At 35.5% G+C, this 25,429-nt stretch overlaps 1 long non-coding RNA gene across 1 annotated transcript in view; it reads left to right on the top strand.

Moving 5' to 3' along the window:
* Window positions 1-23,358, top strand: part of LOC148125592 (uncharacterized) — a 156,624-nt gene extending 133,266 nt beyond the window's left edge. Inside the window, exon 4 of the long non-coding RNA XR_015743822.1 lies at window positions 20,584-23,358. This is a non-coding gene — a long non-coding RNA (uncharacterized LOC148125592). The remainder of the gene's footprint in view (window positions 1-20,583) is intronic.
* Window positions 23,359-25,429: the final 2,071 nt, after the last annotated feature.

The following is a 25,429-nucleotide window of genomic DNA, read 5'->3' as shown; positions in this document are numbered from 1 at the left end:
ATAGCAAATGTCAACAAGAGAAATTATTCTCTGGTTTGTCATTACTGAACTGTCCAATCTCATAATGTAATTAGAGATCACACAGAAGGATTACAAAAACAAGAAGCTGCAGTCAGCACATCACTATGGAAGCTTAATTTCAACAGGGTAAACAAATGACAAAATGTTATAGCCACAGTTGGGGATAGATAGCCTTTGCATGGTTCCCTGATTGATTGAAAAGTTTTTTGAGAAGATAAAAAACCTGAAGCAAAATAGGACAAAACAAACCTCATTTATCTGAAACCTCAGCTAGAGTTCAAATTAGGCCTATTGATAAACAGTAGAAAAATGCATAGAATACCATATGTCCTCTGTATCCAAAAGTTCCTTGACCTTGTAATAAAAATGCACATAATTACGTTCTGAGAAGGTTAAATCCTTTTATTGAAAGGAAAAAATGTTGTTAAAACATCTCAAAAACATATTAAAACTTGATGCCATATGAACTTACTTTTGGAAATACTTTCTTTGCTTCTCTTGCCTTGTACAGTATGTAGAAATTTAAAATTCACTCTGGAGAATGAGAGAACAATTTTGCTTTCTCTTTGTCTTACCCAGGCCACTGATATAAAAAATAGGCAAGTGAGCTGCAAAAGTAGTTAATAGCAGTATTTGTAAAATTATTTGCATTGTTGCTCAATGTTGAAATAAGAATTATTTGTAATCACTTTAGAAATTTCAGACTTTACAGCATAGCAGAGATTTGAAGTAGAAGTATATATAAAAGATTATGCAAACAAAAAGTAATTAGAGAGAGAATGGAAGGACAACAGTGGGGAACAGAACAAAATACCTGAAAATCTATCTCACCAAATAAATTGTAAATATATATAAACTATTCCTATTGAAATTAATGCAAACTACTCTACGTTTGTTTTTTCATATTTAATCACATCATCATTAAGGCTAGGAAGGTTTTAACCAATGACAGTTATTGGCTTTAACAATCCTGCACTTCCCAAAATATATCCCATACCCCATAAAATATTTTGTGTTTTACTAAAAATTACACAGCAGCAAATGTAATCCATGTTTAGTTTTATTTTTTACTTATTTAAAAAGTTTTATATGGATGCCCATTTTGTTAGATGCATCTCTAGGTGGCTAAGAACATTAATGAAAATGCAACAAGAAAAACAAGAAAAGTCAGGCATCAAGTCCAACTGCATCCATCCAGCTATACAATCTCCCAAGCTCTATCCTTGCAATGGCGGGTGGGGGGGGGGGGGTGCAGTTGTAAATGATTTTCTGGAAATTTAAGAGGTTGAGGGCCTGGGAAGGATATTCCACAGGGCAAGAGCTACTACAGAAAAGGTGTGCTTTCAAGATTCTACTATAAAGCAACATTTTTGGGAAAGTATCTGCAGTGTGCCCACTCTATCAGAACTAGTGGAACAGGGAGATACCCTTAGGGGGAGTTGATTCTCAAATAACTTGACCCTGTCCCCCAATAAGTATTTAAAGTTATTTGAATTGTACTCAGAAAGAAACTAGAACCCAAGTCAGTTTCCATAGCAGTGGTGTAATATAGGTAAACTGAGAGGCCGTCATTAATTTTTCAAGAGCAGCCCCAATAGCAAAAGCAATAGCAAAAGCACTTAGACTTATATACCACTTTAGAGTGCTTTACAGCCCTCTCTAAGCAGTGTACAGAGTCAGCAACAATCTGGGTTTTCATTTTACCAACTTTGGAAGGATGGAAGACTGAGTCAACCTTGAGCCAGTGAGAATCAAACTGCTGGCATTCAGCAGAATTAGCCTGCAATAGTGCATTCTAACCACAGCACCACCACAACTCTTATAATGCTAAGAGTGCATTGAAATAGTCCAACTGGAAAGTGACCAAACCATGTGAGCAAGGTCTTTTGATCCAGGAATGGGTGCAAATAGCACATACTATATATCTGCTCAAAGGTGCCCCTAGCTATGGCTGCTAGCTGCTCTTTAAGGACTCGAGGAGGACTTTCAAATTCAACACCAGCTCTGACTGGATAAGCATTAATCCAATGAGAGTAAAAGTATTAATAATGCCCATGGGTCCAAAACACCAAAAGACATTCTATTATGCTAGAGTTGAACTGTAGCCAGTTACTCCCCATCCAGAGCTTCACAGCCTCCAGGCATTGGATCACTACTGAAATGGTGCTCCCTGACTGGCTAGGAGTGGAGATGTACAATTGGCTATCATTGCATACAAAGGACACTGCACCACACACTATTCAATATCCTAAACCAGCAGTTTAATTAAAAGGGAGTGGTAAAAGATCAGAACCCTGAAGCATTCTCCACTGTAAGAGCCTAGGGCTGGATTCTTCCATTAGCACTAACTGGTATTACCTACAGTGGAAGGAGAACCACTGCAAAACAATGCCTCCCAACTCCAATCCCCACAACCAGTTAAGAAGAAAACCATGGTTGATGGAATTGAAAGCTACTAAGAGATCCAGGAGGCCCAGGACAATTGAACTACCTCCATCCCAAGCCTTCAAAAAGTCATCCACAAGGATGACCAGTGTCATCTCCATACTATACCCTAACACTATCTTAAATCCAGAAAAACAACCCCTAATGTTACACATGTGACTGAGATATATGTGTTAACATTAATACATTAATTTATGAATCATTAATATTTGTCAAAATCAATAAAAATGTCTAAATCAAGATCTTATAAAAATCTTAATTTGATAACAATTTATATCAATTTAATATAGAACACAGAAAAGACTCCCTTTGTGAACTGAAGAAGTTTCTTGAATGAGAAGTGAAACATCTTCAAGGAAAAACAAAATCCAGTTGCCTTTTGAAAAGCACCTTTGGGACTCCCTTTGGTTGTGTTTTTAAAGTATCAGAATAGATAGTTTATCTCCACTTTGATGGTTTTTTTCCATCATCATATAAAACAATAAATTTTAGTTTTAGCCATCCGTAATTTTCTTCCAACTTTTAAATTAAAATACCAAGAAAGAAAGTTGTTTCATTTATGCTGCCAATTGGGTGCAGGCATAACTGAACGTTACAATAAAGCTAATTTAGTTTTTAATTATATGCCTTGTCCTACTTCATTAGCTGTATACTATTGAGGTACAACAAAGGTAAGTGATTCATTGCTGACACATGGTATTTCATGAGCAGTCATTAATTAGCAGTCTAACATTTGGACATAAATTGGTGAGGAGCATCAGCAAATAAAACTTTAATCAGTTCTCTCCTCCCCCATTCTTAGATATTTTCAGCATCTGAATTTCCATTCAGATTCAATCTTCATCAGAGTAATAAAAAACAAAAACAAAAGAACCACACTTTCAGCTGCTATACATCAGCATTGCTCAATTGATTTTTCTGGAATTAAGCAGAAATGTATCAAATGAACTAGCTCTATAGAAATAAATAAAAGAAACAAGCTAAGTTAAACTTTTAAGGAAGTCAACAAGAATTCAGAATGAAAATGGAAAGTCATCATGTACGTTATTTAATAAGGAGTATAAAGTGACACTACTGGTAAACAGGGATGACAAATATCAAATGTTTTTCTGAGTATAGGATGTCCTTTCAGACCACATCGTTTCTCAGATGAGTTGTTTGTGTAAAGTATAACTTTCTTTGTAATAGATTTCAGTCCATTAGTCCATGTAGCAAATCTATACCCCAATACAGTAATAGACCTGGAATACTGCATCCAGTTTTGGTCACCACATTCCAAAAAAGATGTTGAGACTTTGGAAAAAGTGCAAAGAGCAGCTAAGATGATTAAAGGCCAAAACATATGAAGAATGGTTTCAGGGTTTGGGTTTGGCTAGTCTAGAGAAAAGAAGGACTAGGGGTGATATGATAGTGGTATTCCAGTATTTGAGGGGCTGCCCCAAAGAACTTATTTTCCAAAGCACCAGAAGGCAAGACAAGAAACAATAGGGTGGAAACAAATTAAGGAGAGAAGCAACCTAGAATTAAGGAGAAACTTCCTAACTATGAGATCAGTTAACCAGCTTGTTTTCAGAAGTCATGGGTGATTCATCACTGGAGGTTTTTAAGAGGAGACTGGACAGTCATTTGTCTAAAATGGTATAGGGTCTCCTGCTTGAGCAAGGGATTGCACTAGAAGACCTTAAAGGTCCCTTCCAGCTTTATTCCATTCCATTCAATATTTCACTATCCTCAGGTTGTATTCACTGTTGATCTCCTAAGATGTTTATTCTACTATTGAGCTGAAAGCTTTTCTCCTTACTATAATATAATAAGCAAGATTTTTCCATTTTCTTTGAGATGGAATATTGGTCTTTAGTCATTTCTTTACTAGGCTATTTATACTAGTTAGTCCTCAGTGAATGACTACATGTTGAGAAACCATTCAAAGTTGTGATGGCAATGAACAAGTGATATTTGCAACCAGTTTTCAAAGTTCTGGCCATTATAGCACTCCTGCAATCACATGATTGCAATTACCCTTACAACCATTGCAGCATCTCAAGTCACATCACCATTTACAACTTTCCCTGCTAGCTTCCCACAAGTAAAATCAATGGGAAATCTGGCAGGGAAGGTTGCAAGTTGTTTCCATAATTTTCTCCCACTGCTTTTTCTTCTAAGAAGCACTGCAGAACTCCCTGCCTGCCTTCACATAGTGCCACAGTACCCATCTCCCGCTCACTTGCATTGGTGAGACACCCGGGACTTGCAATTTCCTACCAGTTTCTCCAATGGCCTTGTGTCAGGCTACAGAACTTTTTCCCATTCAATTAACAAGAATGAACCATACGAAATGATGCCTTCCATTTAGCTTTTGTGCAAGCAGGTGTTTATCATTATGTCACTGGACATCATTTAGCATTTATAGTACCAACCCCCCCAAAAAAAAGTCTAACAGCCACAACTACATTGGTTCCTTGGACTCAAAGATATACCTCAGACACAGAAAGAAAGTTCACTAGTGAGTTTGTCTTGGCACCCAGACAGAAATCCACTTCAGTACATAGTTCAGTTCCCATTATTTCACTCAAATCACATTAAAGCTTCAAATGTACATTACATTAAAGATTCACATGAGGAAGCTTGCATAGCAACAATTTCTGTTTTCTTTGCATGGGCTCTAACACCATTCACAACCCCCTGTTTTTCTGGGTATATTTGAAGATTTTGAATTTTTAAATTTTAAAAAAGTTATAATTATTGTAAATGTAGAGGAAAACTGTTTTCTGCAGTATAAAATGTCCCACAATTCATGCTTGCTTCTGCAGTGTTAAAAGCATGGTAACTTGTTTACTTCCTCAACATAAATATTAATTCTGTGCACAGCTATCACTGAGTGTTTTGAAATAAATGAAACAAGTGTCTTCCAATCCAGCGCAGTTCAGGGGGCATATAAAGCACTGATAAGCGGAAATCATTAGTTATTGTGCTAAAAAGCACAAGTCCTTTAATTACCACAAGGGAATAAAGATTACTTGAGTTTGCTGGCACCACAGCAACACTATAATTAAAATAGAACTGAGACAGCACTTAATTTCTTTGATATATTACAAAAACAACATGGCACATTTTGACAGGTACAACTTTCCATGTTTTATGGGTGAACATCTTAACCATTTCATTGATGAGAAGTAAAGAAATGTCTGTATTTCAATCAGCTAATTCCAACAAAAGAATTGGCACTGCAACTTTATTTTCTCTACCCAGCCTCAAACAGAAAGCAGCTGGCACTGCCAGTTTTCATTCTAGAGAACATCAAAGATCAAAATGGCAACATCAAGAGAATATCAGTGGTTGTATATACAGTATATACAGTACAGGTGACAAATAGGAGAGCATATCCACCAAGGCTGAGTAAACAAAGATGACAGCTAATTGGCTCTTGATCCTGGATTTATAGTAAAGGTTGAAAAAAGTGAAGATGCCAACTCTTAAGCATTACAGAAAGAATCAATTATTCTTCAGATGAACAGTTATATCCCATACTTTGCCCAGGAACTTATCATGGCTATCATAAAGATTGCCCTTCATTCCCAGAGAGATAGGTTGAGCTAAGAGTCATCTAGTGAGTTTCATGGTACCAGGTAATCTTTCCAAGCTTCTGTTGATATCTACTTTTCCTCTTTTCCACCATATGGAGAGAGGTAGAATTTACAGGTGATCGATTCTTTTCTAATTAACAAATAATATTTTTTAAATATTTGTCATATTTTAAAGGAACTGCATTTTAGCTGTTTAGGATTATACTTTGAAACATATTTGCATTCATTTTTCTTGTTATTATGATTCAACATGAAATCTGCTTTTTAAAAAGCTATAATTTCTATTTGTTTTAACAGAACAGAAATAATCCCCCTCCCTCCCTCCCTCTCTCTCTCTCTCTCTCTTTTCACTGGTTGTTGAATCCATGAAATGGCACAGAAACATAGTCACACACCAAGTTTATGCTGAATTCAAATAAGAGTACAGGTTAAATCTGATGCCTAGCCACCTGTGATTCACAGCTAAACAGCTGAACATATTGTGATTCAGATCAAATTGTAACTCTTTCCCTAAAAATTACTGGCCAACACATGCCATCACTTGTGGTTCCAAGCCATATGCTAGTATTTCCCTGGCATCCAATTTTGCTCTGTAATTTGTGCAGGTGGATGTTCTTGTTAGGAAAAAAAATTCTCTGTCCAACTGTGGCATTCATGCTGTGGAGACAAAGGGGAAAAAACACTAGAAATAGGTAGCAGGTGAAAAAGAGGACAATACCATGAAGCAATAACCAGCTGTTTTCTGACAACTGCTGCTTTTTGTCACCAAGGAAAACACCAAACTATTTCAACATTCACATTTTTTTAAAAAAAGCACATTAGAAACTACAGTTTATTTTACATCACATATGTGCTTTAATTCTTGCACAATTTGTAGAATTGTGCCTTGAAAATTGCTTTACTTTACTTTTATTGCTTTGTTTAAATGATTGCAGTACATTGCTACTTATGGAGGATTCTAATGGAAAATACTATTAATGGACCTCAGTCAAAGAAACTAATTTAATTTTAAATCCCTGGGCTTTGAATAATGGCATTTATGTTTAGAAATTTAAGTGCTAAATTTCCAAAAATTGTAGAAAGCATTTAATATAATTATATATCTATGTATGAAGGATTATTGTCCTTTCAAAACTCAAACATTCTGTTTAGTTTTTCAGAAGAACACAACTCCAAAACATCACTTTAAAACCCCTCTTATGGGTAAACTTAAAATTCAATTTAAATTATTTAATTAAATTGTTAATAAATGATTAATTTAAGTAATTAATTACAATTATTTAAATAATTATTAAAATGTATTTAAGAAAGCATAACTTTCCTTCACACTCTAAAGGTCTGTTTAGGATTTTACACTAAAGACTTGTCTAGCATCCTTCTCCAGCCAAAAAATCACCTGCTGGCAGATAATAAGGGGGGGAAAGGTCATGAACCCTTTCTTTATCCTTAAAAACAGATTCTATCCTTAAAAACAAATTTCCTAACTGTTATTGACATTTTCAAATCTTTAAAAATAAAAATACTTGATCTTACAAGGAAGCAATACAGAAGAGAAAATAGATTTTTGTATGCATAGATTACAGCAACTTCCCTATATGAGATTCTGCTTCTAGCTTTTCAGCAGTATGCTTCCTGGGAATAATGAAAATTGTATTCTAGCATGTCTGGACCACATTTTATATTCAATGTCTATACAATTTCTTCATACTGAATCAATGGGATGTAAGTTTCTCTCACTTGTAGTTCTTTCACTTACTAGAACAGTGAGTTTGACAGACAGCAGGGCAAATAATTATCTTTGTGTATTATTATTATAGTTCATATAATGTTTGGCATCTAAGCTAATAATTCCAAAATTCAAACTCTGCTCACATACCATTAGATATTACTTTATTTCAAATCAGCATGGCTTAATAATTTGTTCTCATTGATTGCATAATAAAAAATGTTCTGAGAATGTCATCAAGATACAAGATTTACAGAATGTGTTTATTATGTTAATCTGCAAAAGCATTTTGGACTATGTAAAGATAGGCTATTAAAATACAATCTGATAGGGCCGCATCTAGAAGAGACAGAACATGGTTGAATGGAAAAATGTGAAAGTAAGATAACTCATGTTTTCATCTTTCTTTTATAAAATAGTGGTGAAAAATAAACTTAATATGACTTAACATGCAACAACTGTGCATGTTAAAATGCATGTTAAAATGCATGTTACCTGTTGACAGCTCAGAAATGAATAAATATATGTGATGTTTAATTCAGAGGTGGTATTCAGCAGGTTCTTACCAGTTCTGGAGAACTGGTAGTGGACATTTTGAGTAATTTGTAGAACTGGCAAATACCACCTCTGACTGGCATCACCGCCATCTATTCTCTGCCTCTCAGCTGGGTCTTCTTTTGTTGTCCTGCACAGGAGAATGGAGCTGGAAAGCAGGTTATTGAGACAGGGAAGGAATGGGATTTTGCAGTATCCTTCCCCTGGAGTGGGTGGGAATGGAGATTTTACAGTATCCTTCCCGTGCAAGCCCACCAAGCCACACCACTCCTACCAAGCCACGCCCACACAACTGGTAGTAAAAAAAATTGAATCCCATCACTGGTTTAATTCTTTTTTTTTAAATGAAAGCATATTCTATAAGCTATTCTATAGGTACTTTTCAACAGATAAAATACATAAAGCAAGTATATGCAGACCAGCCCTGTCGTGCCTATCTTGCAGTATGATCAGGTTAAGGGCTACTACATCAGTGGTGTTTGTATAAAGTATATGCCCAAATTTAAAGGTAATATTCTCTGTGTGTGTGTGTGTGTTTGTATGTATGTAGAGTGAGAAGTCAGAAATATAAGTGTAACCTCCTCCCGTAGCATCTGTATTTTGTGAAAAGGGACAAACAAAAGCTGAAAAATAAATCAATAATTTTCCCTTTCAATAATTTCTTATTCTCCCAAACCCTTTGACACTTGCTATGTGTTTTCCTGGAATTCTGAAACTTATTCTACCTTATTTGTCATTGTAGATCTCTCCTTGACTAGTTTAACCGACCGCAAAGAAGGATCTTAAGTGTGTCTTACACAGTGTGTCTTACATGGCTCTTCAATAATGTTCTTTGGTTAATTGCCTTTTTTTCTGGCGCATGGCAGAGTCCCAGATTAACTGACTTGGTGTCCTTGAGTTACATGCGAAAAATCTGCTAGTATGAAAGAACTCCGCTTCTGAAGCTAGCTGAGCTGAATGTAACAGCAAAGTCATCAGGATCAACAACTCACAACTGCACCACTGTCATGAACTTTCCTCTCAAATAATAGGCTTTGTTTGTTTGTTCATCCCATGTAAGAAATAGGGGGGAAGGGGGATAGACCCACCACATTTCTTTCACTTTTCTACCATATTTTCTAGCTCAAGTTTCTGCTGAAGTTGCTGTCATGCATTTAACCCAAATGACTCATTACAACTTATTGCAACTCTTTTACAAAATGTTACTAAACATTCCACACCTATGGTGAGCTGTCACTTTTCTTCCTTGTACAGACTCCCCCGCCTTTATGAGGTTATCCAGCAGGCAGAATTCAAAAGATGCAGAGAAAGAAGAGACAATTGAGTCTGTGGCTATTGAATTTCTGTCATTCTTTTATTAAAGGCATAAAAACTATTTCATGGAAATAAAGGGTGGCATTAGTTTTACTCAGAGACTTTCAATACGATATTCCAGACTGATCTGAGTTAAAAGGGTAAGAATTAAAATACCCCTTTAATATATCAGGATTGTTAAACACTGCAGTAGTTTGAAGACTAAACATCAGAAAAATATTTCCAACAATTTAAGGAAGTAAATAATGTCTTGCTATGTTGTGATCCAAGGCAAAGTCAGACATCTCCCATAATCAACAATGAGTCCAAAATGGCAACCAATGATAAATTGGGTGCCCTATAGCCATCTTATGTGAGAGTCTACCAGGCTTCCACAGCAATGGTTCAGCAAGCTGTGGGAACGAAATTGGGGAGGTGTAGATAGTGTAGAATATATGATCATAACAACATTTCCCTTGGGAGCCAAGGACATCCAGCCTGAACCTGGGAAGGGATGACAGAAGTTGACTGAAATTGGGACTCTGATCTGATTGGACCATGTGATGCAGATGTGGCTGCAGTAGAAGGAACTTTGGGTTTTACTTTGGATGGGAAAAATGCGGGATTTTAGATTTTCAAATGCGCCAGTATGACATCTCCAATAAATTTATGTCTTGAGGAGGAAACGTGTCTCGGAGTTTTGATTCTGTTGGGGATGTTACTTCAAACCCTGACACAGGGGCACAATGATGTAATCATTATGTCATTGTGTATATGCTGTAATTTTTGCATCATTGCTGTTTGGCAAAGATACCTCTGCATAAACATAGTTTTCATGATATTATGGAGTGTGTCAATGGACGTATTTTCAAACATAGAAATAAAACTCAATTGTATCCTGGGTATATAACAGTTTGTGTTGAACCCCATCGACAGTTATATCCATAATGTCTTCTATTTGTCTGGTTCCAATATCTAATTATAAATAAGAGGAGATAAATGACTTCTTTTATGAATACCACAAGGCATCTTATTTAAGTATGTATTAATTTATTAAATTTATATAACTGTCCATCTTACAGATGTCATTGTGGGTGATGTACAGTAAAACAACCAGTTAAAACAATTACAGTATAAAACCACAAGTAAAAGCAATTTAAACCCAAATATATGGTTAGATATAAACCCACGGTAAAATGGACCAGCATCCTACACACAGTGTAATTGTCTTGCGGGATCCCCATTTCCTTGAGATTCCCCAAGCCTATTGGAAGGAACATGTTTTGAGGGATTTCCTAAATGCCAATAGGGTTAAGGCTAAATCTCACCTTAGGGGGAATGATATGCCTAAAGGCAGCTGCCACAACAGAAAAAGTCCCCTACATGGATCTCTTTAACAAATATGTCCCAAAACATGTGTCTTTGTGTGACCTCCTAAGACAGGTAGATATAGCCAGGGAGACTCCTTAGATAACTTAGTCCATGTCATGTAGAACTTGAAAGGTTAAAATCAGCACTTTGAATTGAACCCAAGAGCAAACTGGTGACCAGTTATAATGCATGCTATTGTAGGAGCAACATAACTGCCTATGTTGATGCATTTTGTACCATTTAAAGTTTCTGGATGTTTTCCAAGAGCAGTTTAATGTAGAGCATGTTATAATAGTCCACTTGAGAAATGATCAGGGAATAAGAGCCTCTGTTTTGCTCCAGATATGGTGAAATATTGAATGAAAAGGGTAAACTTAAATCTATGCAAGAATTAGAAGAATAAGGTATAAAGATGAATTGGTTTTCATATGTGCAAATACTTTCTAGATATGATAAAGATTTTAAAACAGAAGGTTTTTATGATAAATTGACTGACAGATAAAATTTTGATAGGTTCTGATGAAAAGGTAATTAAAAAATTATATGGACATTTATTGGAAATTAAGCTAGAAGAAGAACAAGTTAAAGAAACAATGATTGCTTGGGGAAAAATTTTGGATATGGGATTGATTTAGAGGAATGGCAAAAATTGTGGTCTCAAAATTATAAAATGATAATGTCAACAGCATATAAAGAAAATTTCTATAAGATGTTTTACAGGTAGCATTCCCCCCCCCCCAACAAGAATAGCAAAAATGTTCAAGAACAAATCTGAAAAATATTGAAAATGTCATCAGATACCTGGTTCATGTTACCATATGTGGTGGACATGTGCAGAAGCTAAAAGATATTGGACTAAAATCCACACATGGCTGGAAAAAAATGACAAAGAAACATATAGATTTGAAACCAGAGATTTTTATTGGGAATTTTACCTGAAATATATAGTAAGGAATTGAAATATTTGATTGTAAATGTATTAACAGCAGCTAGGATTGTATTTGCTAAAAATGAGAGGCATTGGTATTTTTGCTAAAAATACCAATGCAGGAGGAAGTTATTAAGAAAATAATAGAATGTGCTGAAATGAGTAAATTGACATTTGAAATTAGAGAACAAGAAGACAAACAATTCTATAAGATTTGGGATCTGTTTTACTGGTAATTTTCGAAGATTTTATAATATATTCTGCAACACAGCTTTGTTCATATAGCTCACATTCAGATTCCCCTGGGAATTAGGGAGCGCGGATGGTGGCCCATGCGGGAGGTGATGTAATAGTATGCGAGAATGACCTTGGGAAACAGGAGAGAAAGCCACAGAACCAACAGCCAGTGAAAGGTATCTCAGTCTACAGAAAGAGGGAGAGCCTGGAAATATTTCAGAAAGGTAATAGAACATACAATAATAGAGTTGGAAGTGACCTTGGAGGTCTTCTAATCCAACCCCCTGCTCAAGCAGGAGATCCTATATCATTTTAGATAAATGGTTGTCCAATTTCTTTTTGAAAGCGATGAAGCACCCACAACTTCTGAAAACAAGCTGTTCCATTGGTTGATTGTGCTCACTGTTAGGAAATTTCTCCTTGGTTCTCTCCTTGGTAAATTTCCATCCATTGTTTCTTGTCCTACCTTTTGGTGCTTTGGAAAATAGTTGACCCCCTTGTCTTGTAGGAGCCCATTAAATATTGGAACACTGCTATATGTCTCCCCTAATGCTTCTTTTCATTGGACTAGACATACTCAATTACTGTAACCATTCTTCGTGTGATTTAGCCTCTGTCCACCTAATCATTCTTGTTCCTCTTCTCTGCACTCTTTCCAGTCTCAACAACTTTTTTATAGAGATTCAACTTATGTATGTATGTATGTATGTATGTATGTATGTATGTATGATATTCAGCTTTGTTTGGGTATTTTCCCACATCATTATCATTCTGCTTTTAAAGTTGTAGCGACGTTTCAGCAGAATCTCATCTCCCGTCATCAGGCTTGTGTATTGTGTTCATCTGTGAGCCAGGCTTTCACAGCTGTTTTTGTTTTGAATTTGGAGCTAGCCTACTACTGTGTTAGGATGGTTTTTTCTTCATCCTCATTGGCTGGGAGTCTTGGTCTGTTTTTATTATTCTTGGAGTTTGCTGTGTTCTGCTTGATTGGTGTTTCTGTCTGTTTTGTAGCGGGTTTTTTTTTGTCTTGATTGGCTGGCAACATTGTGTTTCCTGTATTGGAGGCATTTAGTGCAGCTTGGCTTTGGGTAAATGAACCACTATCATTTATTAGGAAGCTAAGTTTCATCTGGTTGCCTGATTGGGGTGTGTTTGAGCTGGAGGTATCGGGCGGGGGGTCTGTTTGTGCCCAGGTGTTTGCTTGGCTTGTGGTGTTGAGATTTTGTTTGTGAGTGCAGGCTTCTAGATAATTGACAGTCTGGTGGAGTCATCTTTTCTATTCATGCTTTCAGGTTTTTTTTCAATCTCTATGGCTTCTCTGATAATTCTGTGGCTGGAGTTTTCTATAATGGCTAGGGTTTTGGTGCCATTGAAGTTGATGCTATGACCTGTGGCTTTCATGTGTTGGACTAGTGAGGAAGTGTGTTCCAGATTTTTTACTGCATTTTTGTGTTTGTCCAGGTGTCAAATACGTCCACTAAATGTTTCAAAAGCTGCTTTTACATTCAAAAAGGCTCTAGATCTTCATTTTAGTGTTTCTAAATGTATATCAAGAATGCCAATTAGTAATCTAATAATATTACATTAGATTAGGCATTAGCTTCACAAACTGTGGGAAAAGAAAAATCATTTGCTAGAAGTATCTGAAATCTGATCACATCTTAGGGAAAAATGGGTCATGGCAAATGATATATTTTAAATTTTAGCTGAAATTCAAATAGTTGTCCACAGCATAGTGGAGGGTATAAAATAATCTGCTTGAAAGATATGTCCAAAGGAAACCTTTCTCTTATCTTCATGTCAGAGATCTTCACTTAGAGATCATCTCAAGTATTTAATAGAAAATTCTGATGACCTTTAATTAATGAAACAAAATTGGACTTTGAACCATGAAAGATTCATTTCGAGAGAGAAATGAAGAATTTGAAGGAAAATAATCCAGTTAAGATTAATTTTGAAGCTCTATTATGATTTGAAGTTTTATACAAGAAATATTGTGTGGGTAAAAAGAATAGTACATTTTGTTAAGAATCAACATATCCTATAGCAAGTGAAAAAAAATCCAATAAAAATTAAATCAAATCAAAGATGGATTAGATATTTCAGCAGAATACCAGTCTGAATCTTCAAATCAAACTAAAGTAATTACAGAATAGAATGATAACTGTGGTGACATAGTGGTTAGAATGCAATATTAGAGACTATCTCTACCTAGAGCCCGGATTTGATTCTGGCTGACACAAAGTTGACTTGGTCTTCCATCCTTCCAGAGTCAATAAAATGAGGACCAGATTGTTGGGAGCAATATGCTGACACTATAAACCACTTAGAGGGGGCTGTAAATATAATGTAATGAATGATATAAAATAGCATTATATAACTCTAAGTGAAAAGACTATTGCTGTTGCTATTCTAGCTATGGCTTCCACTATCTCCAGGTTTGAATATTATTTAAAATCTGTGGAGGTGTTTCAGATATGCTGTGTATGCAAGCTGATCCAAGAGTGCACTACAAGATCAAGAAACAGACTGTTAACTGACTACAAAAAGTAGGTGGAAGCTGCTATTTGTGCCAATGGAAGTGTTAACAAAATACCGACTCAAAGGAATTCCAAACTATTTGCACATGCCATATTCAGTGTTTTCTTATCAGGGGTGGGATTCTACCAGTTCACACCTATTCACTAGAACCGGTTGTTAACATTCTAAGCAGTTCCGAGAATCAGTTGTGAGAAGAAATTACTGGCCTAATCCTATAAGGAAGGCAGGAAGGAAACATTCTGGTGTTGCTTACAGAAACTGCCTCTCCATTAATTTATTACATTCTTGGCAGGATTAGACTTCCTGTCTCAGGAATGTCTCTGGAGTTTTTTTTCCCCTCCTTTGCTGGTACTTTGTTTGTGTGGAGTGACCATTCAAAGTTACAATGGCTCTGAAGAAAGTGACTTATGACTCTTTTTCACACTTACAACTGTTGCAGCATCCTCACAGTCATGAGAGACCAGGCGAGGAGATGTGTGCCTCGATGTGAGTGATATTGAGTTGGCCACTCCCAGCCAATAACATGACCACCAAGCCATGTCCACCCAGTCACATGACCACCAAGCCATGCCCACCACCTAAGCCATGCCCACGGAACAGGTTGTTAAAAATTTGAATCCCACCCCTGTTTCTTATTTTGAATCTGTAAACTACTTTAGAGCAATAATAAGCATGCACTTAAATTTAGAGAAATAGTTCATGCAGAAGTTATGTCATCTTCTATTCATTTAGGGATTCAGTGAGGTTAATTTGATCAGGTGTGCTTAAACATCTGCAAATGAAGTTAGTGTTTTAGGCATTTTTTTGCTTTGGCTGTGTAGCTGATATTTTATATCCCTTATTTGATCACAATATCGCTCAGTTGAATTTAATTCTTATATATAGAAAGTACTAGTAATTTATATGATGGAGCTCAGTTTAGTGAATATATAATTACTTTAAAATCCTTTACAGAAGTGTAAATGTATATGTGTATGTCTGTGTATATTGTATATACACATATATATTGCAATTTCATCTACCTGTTGATCCTATTCAGATGGCATCATATACTGTATCTACTGAACATATTACTACTACTGTATATCTAAACATGTCCAATTAATATTAACAGTTAGTAAGTACCTCATTTTTCTACATAGTATTTGGCATTTTTACTATTGTACATCAGCCAGAGTTACTTTTCATGAGATGGAGATGATAGATAGATGATAGATACCCATTTTTGTAAAAGCCAGTGCAACAAGTATTTGAAGGTTTTTTCCTATAAATAGACATTCTGTGATTGGGTTTTTGGCATGTTCTTAATGATCTTACTCTATGTTTGTGCATAGAATTTAAAAAAAATATCTAATAATTTTTTAAATTATTTTGCTTGTAATAATTATCTTATATTGTATTTCATGGTCAACTATATATTAAATCTTTCTATAACATGTGGAACCAAACAAACAATTTTCCCTCCCCTATCTAGCTTTATCTCATCCCTTTTCCTTTACACCATGCAATATTTGCTTTCGGCTTATATCTTTTCTTTTCAATTAAAAATCCTTCAGAGATCATTATAACTATTCAGCTGCATGATGTAGAGTTTAGAAGTACAAGAAGTTATTTTGGGTGACTTCATTCCTTTAGAGAAAGAGAAATGCTATTTCTGTAACTCCAAACACAACCTTTATCTCACTGAATATCAAATCTATGGTTATTGCCTTGAACCTAGAAAAATGGAACAGTGAAATTGCTTCAACAATACCATTCAAGACAGTTTTATTCTGCCCCTCTCTCCTTGCATTTTATTGTCTCCTAGAATGGTAAATGTATTCTTAGGGAAAGAATTAATCGCTAAGATTTATCATGGTATTTCACACTCACATTTAATTCAGATATAGGTACTCAGACCTGAGTAGATACTCAGACCTGAGAAAAGAGAATACATTTCTATTTAATAAACAGTATAGTTTATTTCTTATTTAAGGGGATACCCTGTCTTGGCTGTAAAACAAGACAAATTTAATTTATTTTAATGATCAGACTAAGTCAAGTAAATAATTAGACCTATACAAATAGCACAAAAATTGCACAAAATTGTTCAATGATTGAGCATTTGATAGAAAAAAAACAACAAATTGCAATGAATTTGGTGTCAGCTGATGTGCAAGAGTATACTTTCCTTCCTGAGCTGGCATGAAACCTGGATAGAAGAGTTATTAAATCAACATGTCAATCGAGTTTCTCATAATGAAGATGGTAAAACATTATACAGTAGCAAGTGAAGGTCAATCTTGCATAAGATTGGCAGATAATATTTTCTTAATGCTTAGCATAGGAGAATGGTCTCCCAAATAGGCCCACAACAAGTGTGGGTGGCATTCTATTTAAGCTGTTCTGGATACTAAGGGCCCTTTATTTTAATTGATACAAGTTTCTTCACAGCCAGGCTGAGAGAGGGTAGGTGACCTTGATGGAGATATACAGGAATCAATATCTAGGCAAAAGAAGCTGAAGCATCTTTAAAGTACAAAAATGTGAGATAACATTCGGATGTGATTCAGGCAAACATCTCCCTAGTTCAATGAACCATATGGAGGGGAAGAAAGTACAGCATAATCCAATTAGCAAGATTGCATCATTAGAGCCAATCTCAATAAATATAATTTTAGCCTTCCTGTGGGGACCTATATACCAAGCCAAAAATTTGGCTAATAATCAGTAGACTCTAAATCTATGGGTCTCCCATGAAGGCATAACATTGTCTTGCAGGACCAGTATGGCTAATGTGTCCCAAAAACCCCCAACCATTTTAAACCAGTATTTCAGTCACCAAAAACTGCATATGAGTTTCTGAAGATTAGACCAGATTTTAGACTCAGAAAGGGCAATGATACACAGTAGGACATTTAGAATACAGGGGTCAGAAATTTAGATGGTACTGCCTTATTTGGAATTTAGTCTCTACAGTAGCAAATCTGTGATTGTAAAACAAGTGTATGATGACCTTGGTTCTGAACATTTTCATAACAGCAAGTAAGTGGTGATTGCAGCTATGATCAGAAAAACTGTGTGTGAGTTTTTGAGTCCTCTCTTGACCTCCCTATTACGGTTGACTGATAGTTAGAAATATAAACCCATGTGTAAAGACCTTAATGTGATTGATGCCAGAACCATTAATATTCTAGGAGTAGTTATGAATAACAGGCCTTTCAGAAAAGATAACTACTTTAATGATATTTTACTTAATAGCTAGCTGCTCCTCACTGCAATATTGGGCCAGGGCACCAAAGCTTCATTTCAGGCCCACATATTAAAGAAAGCATTGCAGCACTGTCAGCATATAGAAGGATGAAGATAGGTCTATCACTTAACATTTGAACATAAATTATAGGTGACAAGTGCTCTGAAGCTCCATATCAGAGACCATTGTACTTTTTTCATGTGATTTCATGACAAGAAACTGCAGCATCAATCAAAGAAAGTGACAGCCAATTCCTCCCAGAGCCTGACTCCAGGGATTGAATTAAAGGCTGCCTCTGGGTCAATAAAGGCCACTTAATAGACCATGCATGGGTGATTTATATTTTTTTTCTAGTGAATGGTAAAGCCCTAATCAAATTTCGAATCAAATTTCCTAGCTTGTTCCTATCAAAATGGCCTCCTGCACCATCCAAGCTAGACTTTTTCCATGGAGGTGTTCTGGATACAGCTTGTTAATTGTACCCAGAAAATAAGTTGGGTGAAGGACAATTGGGTTTTAATTGGTTCTATTTGATATTTATTTATTTGGTTATATTTATATGATCATCCATCACACAAACAAATGATATATATACTGAAATGATGCTTCAACTGTTCCAAACTTCAGGACTTTGGGAAAGTGGAATCTATAATGGTATCAGTAGTGTCCCAGAACTCAAGCTTACCATTCAATTTTGTCTTTAGTACTTCAGGATGACATGGATAAACATGGAAAATGAATGCAATATTTCTCCTAATCAACCTGTATAAAAGAATGTCTGAGAACTGAGTTAATACCTAAACAAAACTACTCTTTCTTAAGCTGGTGTTTTTCAGATATGCTGGAAATATAACTCATAAAATTGGCTTGGCCAACAACACAAACCTTGGATATAAGTATATCTGGCAATGTATACATACATATAAAAAAAAAATCAGGACTCTACATCTTTCAAAAATGTTTTGCAGGAAGTGCTTCAGATCTAATCCCAGCACAATCCTTTTCAGTTAATCTTTAAAGAGAGCCTGAGAAAATGAAACTTAAAGATAAAAATGTTTGTTTAGACATATAGCATATAAAATATTACAAAAAGCAGGCCCTCTACTATTTCTGAAGCTGCATTGTTCCCTATTTATGTCACTGCAGACTTAACAAATTGCCCTAATTCTTCATTTTTGGAGCATGAAGAAATATTGCTTGAAGGCACACATGTTAAAACAAACTGAAATGCGAATGCTTTAATATACAAAAACAAATGTCAGTTTTAGCTATCATCCAATTTTCAAAACGACATTCAGAGACCACATATACAGCCAAACTCTGAAAGATGATGAAAAACCCACTGTCCCAAATAGCTGGTGTTAGAAATTATCCATGCCAAATGTATCAGACCATAAAGCAGTCAGCGTAGGTTATTTTAAAAAGTCAACTTTGCTTTCTGCTTTATAATCTCATAATATATTTTCCCTTTGAGCTATAGTTATATTATAGGAGTTATATTTAGAAATTCAAAGTGAGATTCATAATCAAGAAAAGGTCTTCTGCTATGATAGATAGGAGGAGCAGTCATCCAAAACCAGAGCCCATTGGTATTGCTCCCTCCTTGGCAAGAGTACCTCAAGTTTCATTTCTCTGAGCTCAGCACATTTTTCCCATGACAAAAAATACCAAGAGCCTATCCAATCACATCTTCGGGAAGATATATATAGATACATTCATCACATGTGTTAGACTAGTGCTGTTATATCTGAGCTGCAGATGTCCAAAAGTATCTTCTGCATCTTTTGCTGTCATTGAGTGGTTAGATGGATTTTTGCAGCCCAGATCTGCTAGTCCTAGTTATACTGGGTCCAAGAGAAAGAACTCAGGAAGTGGTAATTGTTAGGAATTGATAGTCACCTAACAGTTGGGTTGGAAATATATAAACCAGGGATAGACATTTATTACTGTCTCTTTAAGGGAATACTAAAATTGTAATTGGGTGTGGTTCCTCAAACGGCCATAAGATGGAGCCAGAAACCTGTTCTGTTCTGTTGTTGCTAGTTGCTAGTTGCTAGATGTTCTGATGGTCGATGTTTTTGGTTCCTGCATTTTTCCCTATTGACTGTTGCTGATCGTCGTTCTTCTTGGATTGCTGTAAGTCTGTTACTGAACTGTTTATGATACTGGACTTTGTTATTTGGATTATCCCTGGACTGAAAACTGACTGCTTTAACCATGAATGACTTGGACTGTTTGTTGAACTTTGCTTAATCGTTTACTGGAAGTAAAACCTACATTTTACTATTCAGTGTATCCGTGTGCTGGTCGTGTGTTATTCAACATCGCTGTCATTACGTCTCCCTGTGTGCACTCATTCTCCTAACGGGGAATTATTTCAACAGTAATTAAAGAGATAAAACAAAGTAATTGAAAAATTATTAGAATGGAATTTATTACTTAAAGGAATTTCAAAGTATTACATTGACAACACATCTGTATGATATGAAACTGTTTAATTCCAGTACCATATCTAATCAGTCTGAGGACCAAATGATATAAAATATGTATTGTTTTGTTTTGTTTTTATTGACCTAGTTCATACGATTTCCATTCACACTATACTAGCTGTTAAACAATGTATTGATTTATATCTTGCTTTTCCCTCAAGGTAACCAGATCAGCATTTTGGCTTTACAGCAAAGCAGTTTCCTATCATGAAGAATGAAGATTTAAGACAAGGGACTTCCAGTTTGAGCTTCTTCAGCGACAGACTGAAATCTCGTCTCTGCAAAGCTTCAATCTGTGCTCGCCACTGGAGCGCCCCGAGCCAGCTGGTTTTGGGGCTAAGCCACCCCGTAGAGGTTGGTGAAGAGGGGGGAGATTGCCAGCAGGGTTGAGGAGAGCCGCATCTCTCCTCCCCAGCTGGCCATTACTCCCTTGTTATACTCCAATTAGTAACTACAGGAGAAAATTTGTTTAATGAGAAAAGATAATATGAAATTGAAACAGAACAGACAAAAGTATAAATATAATGATTTGAATTGAGATGAGATAATCAAAATAAAATTAAAAGAGGGGAAAAACTATATAGAAAATGTAAAATAGTATAAGATATGAAATAGAATACAAAAAGGAGCATGAAATTGAGTTTTGTGTCTGTATAAAGAAGTTCAACCCGGGACCATGCTATTTTCAAAAAAGATGTTTTACTTATATTTTGTATGTGTGAAAACCCAAATAAAACTTTATTTTTTTAAAAAAAGATTTAAGACAAGGGTAGGCAACATTTCCATAGCCAGAAATATAACAATTTAGGGGCAAAGTTGCAAAGTGTATTAAGTTGCATATTTGTAGGCAGGACTGGGATTTTATAGGTTTTTGATTACTCTGGGATTTATTCTTTGATTTTTAAATTGTTGTAAACTTGTTTTAGGGCTTACATTATAGTTTCATTTGCTGCATCAAAACAACGAACTATTAGTTTTTAGTTTCATAGTATAATTCAGCTGTGTTTATATTTTCAGAAGATCGATATTTTCATATCTGAAATCTTTAAATTTTGTAATAGTGAAGTAATGTATAGTTAATGATACCCTCAATTTTTATAAATTAACCTAATGATCTTATAAAATGATTGAAATTGATGTCTTACAAAAAGCCTCAATCTTAAAAGATACATTTTTAAAAAATTAATCTTGGCAAGTTTTCAAATTTAACAAAATGCTGTGTGAAAATTTACCTCCTTTTATCTACTCTGAATGTCTCATTATTCATCTTAATTAGAGAGTCCCATTCTCTAACATAATGAAAAAGAGAGGAAGAAAAATCCCATTTATTGTCTCCTCTTGTGTATTCTTTGCAGCCACTGCTATGTTCTCTCTTATTGTATTGTAAACTTCCTGTCTCCTGAGTATAATCCCAGCAAATTCTTTAGCCACTTAACTTGTCTTTATCTTTTCAGCTCCACACAATCTTCTTATGAAACATGTTGACCTAATGTATTCCAAGTTCAATTGCACCATGAGTTTAAATATTTTTAATTTCTTTTGCTAATTATGTTTAACATAGAGTTTGTCTCTTTCATAGCAATCCAATAGCAGATTATTGTTTTCATAAAGTTTTACAGTGGTACTTCAATACTAATTAATTGGTTCCGGGAGGCATGACAAGTATTAAAAATGATGAGTGCCAAACAAACCACATGACTTAACACATGACCCTTTATTTCAGCCAAGAAGGAATTCCTAACTGTCCCTTTTCCTATGTCAGTGACCTTCCCAGCATGGCTAACATCCTGTCTGCCCTTGGCAGGTGTCCATCCTCTATTTTTTGCCGTAACCTTCCAGGCATGGCCAACTTCTTGTCCATTCTCCACTACTGCCTCCCTTTTCTTATTGCAGTACATCAAACACCAAATGAACAATGAGTACCAGGACAACATTTTTGCATCAAAACGGATCGAGTACCAAACTTGACGAGTTTTGAAGCAGTCAAGTACCAAGATACCACTGTTCTACAATATAAGATAACTTTCCTGGCAAGACACGTATCAGACCTCTCCCAGGATGTAGTGATGTGGTTTTGTTCTACTGTATTACATTTTGCATTTCTTTAAACAGAACTGCATTTGTTATTTTGGTGTTCATTATAGAGATGATTTCTGTGGGGACCTTACCATCTTGTTTTGCTTTTACGACTTTAAATATGTGGTGTTGTCAATAAATGCGATCACTTCGTATTCATGCATAACTCCAGATGATTTATAAACAAGTTGAAAGGTTCATGGTTTTCATCCTTCCAGGTAATAAATAGCTGTTCATTCCTATTCTTTAGAAATCTATAACTTCTTTTCACATATTCTATGACTGTGGTTTTTGCTCAGCAATGCTTGATGAACATCTTTTGGTTAAAACAAAAAAGTTTGAAAATCCAGATAAAATATACCTTCCAGATCATATTCAGGTATGTGTTTATTAAAACCTACCCAAATTTCTAAAGAGTTAAAGAAGCAGGACTATGTTAACCCTTCTTCTGCAAGACTCATCTCAGCCTGTTATATACTTAAGCACTAATATCCTTTCTACTAAGTTATTCAGAACAGCTATTGAACTTGCAAGCTTCCCTGTATTACCAGGTATCTTTAAATGGTTTCTTGTTGTAAAGCTGGGGTCCCCAAACTTGGCAACTTTAAGACTTGTGGACATCAACTCCCAAAATTCCTCAGCCAGCTAAGCTATGCTGGCTGAGGAATTCTGGGAGTTGAAGTCCACAAGTCTTAAAGTTGCCAAGTTTGGAGACCTCTGCTATAAAGGATGAGCCTTTAAAGCCATTTTTTTTTTCTAAAATGTCTCTTAGAAAAATTACAATGTTGGAATAGTTAACGCCCAATGCTTCTTTGAAGATATGCTCAAGAAAGATAAAAGATTAATAAAAGTCATAACACAAAGCAAATGCCACAATTTGTCTTCAAATCAAAGGTAATATTTCACTGATATTTTGTGAAGTGATTGAGATTGTTTAAAAGTGAAATATTCCTTCTAGTCCAAAAAGATTGAGAATACTCCGTTTTCCACTTTCTTAAGTGAGACTGATTTATTTCTTATATATTCACTTTGTGGATTTATATCCTGCTTTCTGACATCTGACAATGCTGTAAAGTTTATCAAGCCTAGAAGAATCAATGTGAGTAGTAGAACCCATAAGATTTAGCCAAGATTTCTATCCCTGGGATGCCTTCAGACTCTTGTTTTAAAAGCACAAACAGCTCTTCATCCCACCTTTGTGCAACACTGAACTTATTGGAGATTTTGAAAATATGTTATGGATATTCCACCAGAATGGTAGTCAAGGGAAGAGTTTGCCCATACATTAAAAAAAACTGCTACAATGCGCAGAAAAGTAATGTCTCCTCTGAGTATATCTTATTTCCTGGCATCATTATGAAAACATTCGTGTAGCTTCTTAACAGCAATGTAGAAGTCGTTGGCCATTGCTTTCTTCCAGGATATTTTTTTCATTTCCTAGCCTCTAACCTTGGTAGACTCTAGAGGATTCTCACATTTTTTTTTCTTCCATATAATCATGTCTGATTCTTGAAAATTGCCTAACCAAGTCCAAACCTGCTTAGCTCCCAAGCCAGGAAGCTGCTGCCACCTGCTGAGAAAATGAATAGACATAGCTAGTAAAAAAAAAAAACCTCATTTACTAAAAAGTAGACAAATAAAGAGATCCCCCTGCTCTCTTTTGAGCCCCTCCCAAAATGTTCATTTGCACTTATTGAAGCACCTCATTTCAGATAAGCAGAGATCTATGCTAGATTTTATTTAGTAGAACTCAACATTTGTAATGATAAGTGTTTTACAATGTATTTAATTAAACCTGGATTCTTAAATCAAGCAAACTAGGCTAGCAGACTACAAGAATTTGATTATAATTTTTATCTGCACAGACAAAGACTTAGATTGGAACTTAAGATCTGGGCAGAAAAGTTATGTATTAATTTCTACTACGATATCTAAACAAATTGAACTGGATAGAAAGGTTGGAAGGTTCACCAAAGGCAATCATCAAATGCATTTACCTGCAAGGATGCCCAAGTCTAAATAACTAAGTACCTTTCAGAAAAAAAGGTCAACATTAAAAGGCTGGGCAATCTTTGCTTCTGAGATACATTTTTATTTATTTTATTTATTTTATTTGTCAATCACTTACAAGATAATAGGTATAAGTATAAACATAGTTATGAATACATGAAATGGATACAATAAGAAAAATAAAGAAACAATAGGATTGTTTCTTTATTTTTCTTATATGTATCCATTTCATGTATAAAAATAAAATGTATAAAAATGTGGCACCTGGCTCCATTTTGTGTAGTGTCTAAGCACAATGTCAAAAATCACAAGTTCCATTTCTTGTCACTTTCAGATAAGAAACAAATGAAAAACAGACGGTGAAAATGACACAGTCTTTGATACCCAATATACATTGTAACACCTTTTTGGCCACCAAAAAGTTATTTCCAATATCAAAGGGAATGAAAAGTTTCTTTATTTTTTTTATATTGTTAAACTGCCAAAAACACTTGGTACTATAACAGCACCTAATGACATAGTTTGTAAACATGAGCAAATCTAAACCTGGGACTTGGACAAAGCTAGCTGATTTCCAAATGCAAGAAAAAGCTAGCTGTGAAGCTCAAGCAGTGGAGTTAGCTTTTCATGGCAGCAGGGAAATGTTCTGGTATACAGCAGCCTCTGGAGAATAACTGTTCTATCTCCTAAAAGCTTTGCATTGTCAAGCTACCTCTGTAATAGGGCCCTGGATACCTATCTGGCAGCTGTCCAAGTGACCTCAAACAGAAAGCACTTTGTGAGTCTTGTTGACAATTTGGGCAGGAAAGGAAAGTACAGAACAGGTTTAACTAAAGGATAGTATCTTTACTTTAGGACTGATATCGCTGGAGCCAAAGCAAGTCTCATTTGTCTCAGTTGGCCATTATTGACATTTTTGCT

Source organism: Pseudonaja textilis, chromosome 5, assembly GCF_049901715.1.
Source record: "Pseudonaja textilis isolate UNSWEBS1 chromosome 5, rPseTex1.2, whole genome shotgun sequence".
In the NCBI taxonomy this organism is placed as follows: domain Eukaryota; kingdom Metazoa; phylum Chordata; class Lepidosauria; order Squamata; family Elapidae; genus Pseudonaja; species Pseudonaja textilis.
This window is presented reverse-complemented; position numbering and strand designations above follow the sequence as displayed.